The sequence below is a fragment of the Dermacentor albipictus genome, unplaced genomic scaffold, assembly GCF_038994185.2.
Source record: "Dermacentor albipictus isolate Rhodes 1998 colony unplaced genomic scaffold, USDA_Dalb.pri_finalv2 scaffold_75, whole genome shotgun sequence".
Taxonomy (NCBI): domain Eukaryota; kingdom Metazoa; phylum Arthropoda; class Arachnida; order Ixodida; family Ixodidae; genus Dermacentor; species Dermacentor albipictus.
The window spans coordinates 65,001-75,000 of NW_027225629.1; the positions used below are offsets into that span (position 1 = coordinate 65,001).

The 10,000-nt window shown below is 57.1% G+C and overlaps 2 non-coding genes across 2 annotated transcripts; one reads left to right on the plus strand and one right to left on the minus strand.

Moving 5' to 3' along the window:
- Nucleotides 1–1,024: 1,024 nt before the first annotated feature.
- LOC139053189 (small subunit ribosomal RNA) lies at nt 1,025–2,839 on the minus strand. The gene has a single exon (XR_011510286.1). It is a non-coding gene; the product is annotated as a small subunit ribosomal RNA (ribosomal RNA).
- A 5,360-nt stretch (nt 2,840–8,199) lies between these two features.
- Nucleotides 8,200–8,391, plus strand: LOC139053169 (U2 spliceosomal RNA). The gene has a single exon (XR_011510266.1). It is a non-coding gene; the product is annotated as a U2 spliceosomal RNA (small nuclear RNA).
- Nucleotides 8,392–10,000: the final 1,609 nt, after the last annotated feature.

A 10,000-nucleotide genomic window follows, 5' to 3' on the forward strand; every position in this document is an offset into this window, starting at 1 on the left:
TCTCCAAAGCCACTCGGCCAGTGCCAGGGACGGCTCTCTGCGCCGGAGCCACAACAAGTCTACTTGAGGCGGAAGACGAAGCCAGCAAGGGCCTGGCCGCAAGTGCGTTCGAATACGGGATTACAGTCCCTCGTCTGTCCGTACTTCCTCTTTCGACGTGCGGCGCCTTCCCAAAGCGCACAAGTCCGCAAACCGCAGAACGCTTCCGACGTAGCAAAGCCGCGTTTCCTTCGGTACTTCGCAGCAACGCCGCCTTTCCCTCGGCGGCGGGCAAATAGCCTGCAGACGTCGTCGCATTGAACCGCGAACTCGACACCTCGCGCGTCACGAGCGGGAGCCGACCGGCAGCCTCCGGCCCTTTCGGGCGCGGTGGAATTTGCCGCGGAGGACGGGAGAGTGCTTTAGGCCACGGTTCCTTCCGTACTTGGCAGCCGCACCCTCAATACCGCCGGTTCCATGACCGACCGAGCGCCGCACCGTTCCTTTAGTACTTGGGCAGCAACAAAGTCGGGTCGTTACTCCACACTCGCCGCAGGAAGCGACCGGCAGCCGCCAGCCTTTTCAGACTCGGCAGCGTTTGCCGCGGAGGACGGGAGAGCGCTCGCACCACGGTTCCGTGTGTACTAAGCGGCAGCGGCATTAGCTCTCGACCGTCAGTTCCTTGACCGACCGCACGCTTCGCCGTTCCCCTCGTACTGGGCAAGAGCAGCAGGTCGGGTCGTCTTACTCCCATTCCGCGCAAGAGTGCCGAGGCGGACTTCAGAAAGCCCACCCAACAGTGTGCGTTACGCCGTTTCTACCCGCGGGCGCGGCCAAGCCAACCGTCCAAGGTTGCAGCCGGCGTCCACTGGGCGCAACAAATTTGGCACGGGGCGCCCTTCGAAATTCGGGCAATCCCCGGCATGTTCGGGTATAGCCGTCCCCGCGTCCAAGCGGGGCCAGCGGCGGAAAGCGTCGGGCGCAGCGAGCTGCTTCACCCACACGGGGTAGAAACAATGGCGCTCGTCACCCTCGAACAATCCGGTAATGATCCTTCCGCAGGTTCACCTACGGAAACCTTGTTACGACTTTTACTTCCTCTAAATGATCAAGTTTGGTCATCTTTCCAACAGACCGGCGCAACCGAAAGGCCGCGCCGGACATCGGTCCGAAGACCTCACTAAATCATTCAATCGGTAGTAGCGACGGGCGGTGTGTACAAAGGGCAGGGACGTAATCAACGCGAGCTTATGACTCGCGCTTACTGGGAATTCCTCGTTCAAGGGGAACAATTGCAAGCCCCTATCCCAATCACGAAAGAAGTTCCACGGGTTACCCAGTCTTTTCAGACAGGGATAAAGACACGCTGCTTCCTTCAGTGTAGCGCGCGTGCGGCCCCGGACATCTAAGGGCATCACAGACCTGTTATTGCTCTGTTTCGTGCGGCTAGGAGCCGCTTGTCCCTCTAAGAAGGTTGTAAGGTGCTGGGAACCCCGCACCTATTTAATAGGCTAGAGTCTCGTTCGTTATCGGAATTAACCAGACAAATCGCTCCACCAACTAAGAACGGCCATGCACCACCATCCACCGAATCAAGAAAGAGCTCTCAATCTGTCAATCCTCCCAGTGTCCGGGCCGGGTAAGTTTTCCCGTGTTGAGTCAAATTAAGCCGCAGGCTCCACTCCTGGTGGTGCCCTTCCGTCAATTCCTTTAAGTTTCAGCTTTGCAACCATACTTCCCCCGGAACCCAAACACTTTGGTTTCCCGGAAGCTGCCCGCCGAGTCATTTGAGTAACTCAGGCGGATCGCTGGTTGGCATCGTTTATGGTCAGAACTAGGGCGGTATCTGATCGCCTTCGAACCTCTGACTTTCGTTCTTGATCAAAGAAAACATTCTTGGCAAATGCTTTCGCAGTAGTTCGTCTTGCGACGGTCCAAGAATTTCACCTCTAGCGCCGCAATACGAATGCCCCCGTCTGTCCCTCTTAATCATTACCTCGTATTCCAAAAACCAACAGAACAGAAACGAGGTCTTGTTCTATTATTCCATGCAAGTTTATTCAGGCGACTCGCCTGCGTTGAGCACTCTAATTTTTTCAAAGTAAAAGCACCGGCCTTCTCGAGGCACACAATGAAGTGCACCAAGAAAGGACCGGCATGATGTTCAGTCCGAGCCGTCGCATCGGGTAGATGCACTACTCGTCTGGAACTGAGATCCAACTACGAGCTTTTTAACCGCAGCAGCTTTAGTATACGCTATTGGAGCTGGAATTACCGCGGCTGCTGGCACCAGACTTGCCCTCCAATTGATCCTCGTTAAAGGATTTAGAGTGTACTCATTTCAATTACGGGGCCTCAAAAGAGTCCCGTATTGTTATTTTTCGTCACTACCTCCCCGTGCCGGGAGTGGGTAATTTGCGCGCCTGCTGCCTTCCTTGGATGTGGTAGCCGTTTCTCAGGCTCCCTCTCCGGAATCGAACCCTGATTCTCCGTTACCCGTAACAACCATGGTAAGCAAGTAACCTACCATCGAAAGTTGATAAGGCAGACACTTGAAAGAAACGTCGCCGGCTCGTGGCCATGCGATCAGCACAAAGTTATCCAGAGTCACCACACAATACGGGCCGAAACCCGATCGATCTTGGTCTAATAAAAGCACCCGTCGCCCAAAGGGCTTCAGGCTCACTGCATGTATTAGCTCTAGAATTGCCACAGTTATCCAAGTAGGAAGAAACGATCTAAGGAACCATAACTGATTTAATGAGCCATTCGCGGTTTCGCCTTATTTCGGCATGTACTTAGACATGCATGGCTTAATCTTTGAGACAAGCATATGATTACTGGCAGGATCAACCAGGTAATCGTTCAACTGCGCGTCCCGCCTGTCAAGCAGGCCGGACGCCGTTTTTGCGATGCCGAGGCCACCTTCAGGCGCCCCAGCACGCTTCGTTCTTGCAAAGAGTAGCACTTTGCACAGTCCGAGACGACGGCGTTCGAGCTCGCTACGGCGCCCTCCCCGAAGGGCCGGGTATCGCCACGCGGCAAGAAGCACGCAACATTCTCGATAGACTGGTTGTGTCGACTCGATCACGGCTTGCGGTTTCTCTTGAGCCCGCAGCACAGGTGGACCGACCGACACTTGCAACGTAGCCGAGACGGCAAAGCCGCCAGGCGACGGGTCACGCCCGCGCCTTCGGCGCTTTCGCATTTGACTCGTCCGAGGACGATGCGGAACACAACTCGATATCGTGGAGAAAGCGTCGTCCGACAACCAGCCCCTAACGCATCAAGCGGATGAGGCTGCAGACGTCAGCTGTGGGATCCACGGGAGCGATACCGGGGACACGCTTGACGGGCACGAAGCCCGCCGCATATCAAACACCCAGGTCGCTTTTGGGGGCGACTGCTCTCTGGGACCCCCATATAATAGCAGCGATAAGTTCCCAAATCTCCATGGGGCCGTACTCGTGCCACTTTCGACGAGCGTTTGGCGAAAATCGTGCCGCCTCGCAGCGCCGCGAGCGAGATGGAAAGCTTACGTCGGCAGCGCAATGCCGAAGTCGTGAAAGCGCAGCGCGTCGACCGAATGCGCGAACGGCAATCTCTCGCCTATGGACAGCGCGGTTTCCAGAACAATCGCCTTTCTGTGCCCCTACGGGGCCGCACGCTAGCGCGGCCCTTTCGCCGTTTCCGAGCACGAGTGCGACCGGCGCGGGCGGCGTGCTCGACACCCCGGCTGACGCCGTTTCGGACTTTGTCTCTTCGCGCGCTCGCGCCAACGCCGCGGCAAAACGACGACCTCTGCGCGGTTCTTTCCCGGTTCCCGGCGTGCTATAGTGCAGCCAGCCGGACGGTGGCGACGACTCAGTCGCGGCCGTGCGGTGGCTTGTACGCCAAAGTTGCGTGACGGGCGTCGAGCTCCCGCCGCGGCCCGGCTCAGGTGGTTTCGGACTTCTGTCTCTTCCGAGCGCTCGCGTCGTCGTGGGCACGATTCTCGAGTGCGGAGCGGTGCGCGGACACCACCACGAACACGCGCAAGCCGAAAACGGCACTACGGTACAACGTCGGCCAGGGCGGTACGGCCCCCTTATATGAGCAGCGATAAGTGACCAGATCTCCACGGGGCCGTACTCGTGCGACAAGGCGGCGTACTGCGCCGAGCCGAGCGCCAATATTTGGCCTTGGCACGGCCGATTTGAGCTCTCGCGATCGCCGCGGTACCGCCGCTCACCGATTCAAGGCACGCTAGCGCGGCCCCTTCGCCATTTTTCGAGTAAGAGTGCGAAAAGCGCGCGCGGCGTGCTCGTCGCCCCGGCTGACGTAGTCTCGGACTTAGTCTCGCTCACGCCGCCCCGGCTGACGTCGTCTCGGACTTAGTCGCGCTCACACCGCCCCGGCTCACGTGGTTTCGGACTTCCGTCTCTTCCGAGCGCTCGCGTCGTCGTGGGCACGATTCTCGAGTGCGGAGCGGTGCGCGGACACCACCACGAACACGCGCAAGCCGAAAATGGCACTACGGTACAACGTCGGCCAGGGCGGTACGGCCCCCTTATATGAGCAGCGATAAGTGACCAGATCTCCACGGGGCCGTACTCGTGCGACAAGGCGGCGTACTGCGCCGAGCCGAGCGCCAATATTTGGCCTTGGCACGGCCGATTTGAGCTCTCGCGATCGCCGCGGTACCGCCGCTCACCGATTCAAGGCACGCTAGCGCGGCCCCTTCGCCATTTTTCGAGTAAGAGTGCGAAAAGCGCGCGCGGCGTGCTCGTCGCCCCGGCTGACGTAGTCTCGGACTTAGTCTCGCTCACGCCGCCCCGGCTGACGTCGTCTCGGACTTAGTCGCGCTCACACCGCCCCGGCTCACGTGGTTTCGGACTTTCGTCTCTTCCGAGCGCTCGCGTCGTCGTGGGCACGATTCTCGAGTGCGGAGCGGTGCGCGGACACCACCACGAACACGCGCAAGCCGAAAACGGCACTACGGTACAACGTCGGCCAGGGCGGTACGGCCCCTTATAAGAGCAGCGATAAGTGACCAGACCTCCACGGGGCCGTACTCGTGCGACAAGGCGGCGTACTGCGCCGAGCCGAGCGCCAATATTTGGCTTTGGCACGGCCGATTTGAGCTCTCGCGATCGCCGCGGTACCGCCGCTCACCGATTCAAGGCACGCTAGCGCGGCCCCTTCGCCATTTTTCGAGTAAGAGTGGGAAAAGCGCGCGCGGCGTGCTCGACGCCCCGGCTGACGTCGTCTCGGACTTGGTCGACGCCCCGGCTGACGTAGTCTCGGACTTAGTCTCGCTCACGCCGCCCCGGCTGACGTCGTCTCGGACTTAGTCGCGCTCACACCGCCCCGGCTCACGTGGTTTCGGACTTTCGTCTCTTCCGAGCGCTCGCGTCGTCGTGGGCACGATTCTCGAGTGCGGAGCGGTGCGCGGACACCACCACGAACACGCGCAAGCCGAAAACGGCACTACGGTACAACGTCGGCCAGGGCGGTACGGCCCCTTATAAGAGCAGCGATAAGTGACCAGACCTCCACGGGGCCGTACTCGTGCGACAAGGCGGCGTACTGCGCCGAGCCGAGCGCCAATATTTGGCTTTGGCACGGCCGATTTGAGCTCTCGCGATCGCCGCGGTACCGCCGCTCACCGATTCAAGGCACGCTAGCGCGGCCCCTTCGCCATTTTTCGAGTAAGAGTGGGAAAAGCGCGCGCGGCGTGCTCGACGCCCCGGCTGACGTCGTCTCGGACTTGGTCGACGCCCCGGCTGACGTAGTCTCGGACTTAGTCTCGCTCACGCCGCCCCGGCTGACGTCGTCTCGGACTTAGTCGCGCTCACACCGCCCCGGCTCACGTGGTTTCGGACTTGCGTCTCTTCCGAGCGCTCGCGTCGTCGTGGGCACGATTCTCGAGTGCGGAGCGGTGCGCGGACACCACCACGAACACGCGCAAGCCGAAAACGGCACTACGGTACAACGTCGGCCAGGGCGGTACGGCCCCTTATAAGAGCAGCGATAAGTGACCAGACCTCCACGGGGCCGTACTCGTGCGACAAGGCGGCGTACTGCGCCGAGCCGAGCGCCAATATTTGGCCTTGGCACGGCCGATTTGAGCTCTCGCGATCGCCGCGGTACCGCCGCTCACCGATTCAAGGCACGCTAGCGCGGCCCCTTCGCCATTTTTCGAGTAAGAGTGGGAAAAGCGACCGCGGCGTGCTCGACGCCCCGGCTGACGTCGTCTCGGACTTAGTCGACGCCCCGGCTGACGTAGTCTCGGACTTGGTCTCGCTCACGCCGCCCCGGCTGACGTAGTCTCGGACTTGGTCTCGCTCACGCCGCCCCGGCTGACGTCGTCTCGGACTTAGTCGCGCTCACACCGCCCCGGCTCACGTGGCTTCGGACTTGGTCTCTTCGAGCGCTCGCAGCCAGGTCGGGGCCGACGCCGACGTCTGCGTGGGGCTTCAACGATTCCCGGCGCGACGCAATGCAACTGCGCGCAGGATGCCAGCGACTCCGCCGTGGCCGTGCGGCGGTGTACACGCAGAAGTTTCGTGAAGGGGTATCGAGCTCCCGCCGCCCCGGCGGACGTGGTTTCGGACTTTAGCGCTCGCAGCGATCTCGCGGCGATCGCTGACGTCTGCGCGGTTTCAGGTGTGCTACGATGCAGCAGTCTGCCGCACGACAATTTACGGAAGCGAGTGCATTCCGCCCCGGCGGACGCGGCAGCGGACTTTGTGCCTGCGGGAGTGCTCTTGTTGCTGTAAAATTTGAACGGGTGCAGCTGCGCGAAGCAAGTGTACACATTTTCTCTCTCTCTCTCTCTCTCTCTGCCTCTGAGGCGACTGTAATTTTAATTTAAATGCAATTGGAGGCGGGAGCAACCTGATGAGAGTAGGCGGACTTCGGCACACCTTGTAGTTTAGAAATTGTTTTCAAGCTTTGAGGACATACACAATCGCGCCATCTGCTTTCCCCGTCTCTTTGGCACTTCATAGTGTGTGCAGCATGCTCTGCATTCCAAAGAAACGCGCCTGTTTCTCCCCCTCTCTCACGTTCTTCTTGTCTTTCTTGCTGCTCTTGTGAGAAGTTGCTATGCTCTTTACTCGCTGTAAAATAGAATGCTTGCGCGAGCCAACAACTTGCGTGTCTTTCTTTTTTTTTGTTGTTGTTGTTTTTTTCTCTCTTCCCAAGACGTTTCTGCCATTATTCACTAGCTCTCGTTCTTAGTATGCAACGGAGCGTTAGCTCGCGCCATCTACCTTTCTTTCTGTATGGCGAAGGCCGTAGGTTTTCCTAGTTCCGCACACAGATGGCGCGGATGCGTTTTCGCGCCAGTTTCGAACGACCTCGCTGTACACATGTTTCTCATTTAAAAGTTTCAAAGGGGCTTGCGAAAGGGCGTGGTCCTTTTTTCTTGCGCAAGGCTGAGCTTTCCAGCTGTGCTTAAGCTATGCTAGCATGTGTGCGTATGTGTGTGTGTGTGTGTGTGTGTGTGTGTGTGTGTGTGTGTGCGTGCGCGCGCGCGCGTGCGTGCGCGTGCATATGTGTGCGTGTGTGTGTATACACGCACACGGTAAAGATGATGGGGTAGCGCTATTTCTTTCTTTCTTTCTTTCTTTTTTAACAACACCTGTGCTCCACATGGCGATCTTCCTGCCCTCTATGTTTCCGGTTGGAAGGAGTGCGCAGCCTTTTCTATATTTATTTATTTTTTTTTTTTCATTCTCTTTCATTCGTACATGAGGCGCGCTACCTAATTCTAGCGGTCGAATCGACACGTTGCAATCCGTCCCGGCCTGTGCCGTATGAAAACTTTCAGTGGGCCTTGCGGTAAATAAAAGGAAATGAGGGAAATGCGCGTAGTGTATTACACTTGCGCACGGGCTTGAAACGAAGGCCTCAAAGAAAGCCGCCTTGAGCGGTCGCATTCAGACGGAAGTAAGCATTCCCCTTGCGCGTGTTTTCCGCTCGCCTGTTCCGTTTTCTACGAGGTTGCCTTCGTTGGTTTTGCCTTGCGAACAAGCTTGCGCTCGGGTCTCGTTTCTACGCGACGGCGTTTCGTTAACAGTGAAAGACTGAGGCGTCGCGAGTTGATTCGCGAGATAGAGAGCATAGAGTCTCTAGACGGGCTGGGTTTTATAAGATTGCCCACGCTGTTGCTGAGGTTACCAATGTCGCCAGGGCACCCACAAGGCAGTGGTACAATGGAGTGAAGTGAAAGACATCGCTTCTCGGCCTTTTGGCTAAGATCAAAGTGTAGTATCTGTTCTTATCAGCTTAATATCTGATACGGGTTCTATATGGACCCACGATATTAAACCTATTTTTGGAAGTTGGCGGAGTGCTTGAAGCCTGCTTCACCTCCGCCGCAGGTCGGCCCGGTATTGCACTACCTCCGGGATCGGCCCCCGCTCACTTAGGTGAGACTTCATTCAATCAAAATGAAGAACACAAGCTCGAAGCGAGCACTCACGTGACACGCACCATTCCCATACTATACGCAACGATGCCGGTGTTTCTGAACGATTGTCTGCTGTAATGAGCCACTTGGGGGGGGGGGGGGGGGAAGGGTGATTAGCCGTGGGTTTTGCAATCAATGTAAGTCCCACTCAAAGCCAACACTGCATTTTGGAGTTCACTATCGCTTTGATCCGTAAACGACAGCAAGCTCGCCCTGCGAAAATCCGCTGCCCTAGTGGAAGAAAGGTTCCCTATGAAACAAAAATGGAGTGCCCGATTTCCGGCAACATTTTCGCTGCAGTGGGACCGAGCGCCTCGAAAACAAACTTGTCGTATGGCCAAGTGTGGCGAAATATATTCAAGGGTTCAGAGGTGCCTCAGCTTTCCAACCTGTATGTTATGAATACCTGTTGCTACCTTTTCGTCATCATCATCCTGCTGGCTACGACCACTGCAGGGCAAAGACCTCTCCCATTATTCTCCAAGCACCCCGGTCACGTGTAAGCCCGGTCACGGTCGCCGTCTAGTGCCTGCGCCCTTCCTAATCTAATCTGCCCTCCTAAATTTCCGCCACCCCGTGCTACGCTTCCCTTCTCTTGGAATTCAGTCGGTAACCCTTAATTGATGATCTTCCCCCCACATTGCATGCCCTGCGCACGCCCATTTCTTTTTCTTGGTTTAAACTAAGGTGTCATTAGCTCGCGTTTGTTCGCTCACCCCCCGAATCTGCTCTATTCTTATCCCCCGTAGCGCTACACCCATCATTCTTCTTTCCAAAGCTCGTCGCGTCGCCCTCAGTTACCCTTCGGTAATCCTTAAGGTCCTTCGTTGCGGCACTCGCGGCATCTTTCTCATTTAAATAAGGCTATTTCGTTCAGTTTTGGGGGAAAACTCAATGAGCTAGGCGCGATTGTGTCCCCGGCGCCGCTCTCAACAAGATGGCGGCGCCCAGGCTTTTTGCCTGGTGGTTCGGCTTGACGCAGAACACGCCTGCAGGGCAGTGAAGCCGCATTGAAGGGGCAACGAGCGGCGCAGTGAAGCGCATGCTCGGGCGAAAAACGCGAACATCAGCCAAAAATACAACCAAATGGCCAAATACGAATTTCCGTTATGGGAAATTGGAGTTCAGTTGGCGCGTTGCGCTCGCCTAAGGTAAAGAACATAAATGCGAGTGCCACATCAGCCAAGTCAATGCTGAGGATCGCGTATCATTTCTTATTTATTTTTCCCCTTGCCTCCTGGCCTGCGTGGCCCTAGCGCGCATGCCCACGAAAGTAATGCAATAAGGAAAACGCGAAATCATGCGGTGACGGCTGTATCATATCCATTGTGCGTGCTTTGTTCTTTTTGGACTACAGTGGTGTGCGTTATGAGAAAGTTTCAGTGACCAGCGAACCTATATTTAGAACCACATTTACGGTTACTGCTAACAAGCTGCGGGTAGGTGTTTTTTTTTTCTTTCTTTCTTTTTTTCGCTACCAACGATGGGTTATCGCAACCGCGATCGGTTGTGCTAGACGCGTTCTTGCCAAACGTTGGCTCTATACGCGACCCGTGACGCGTG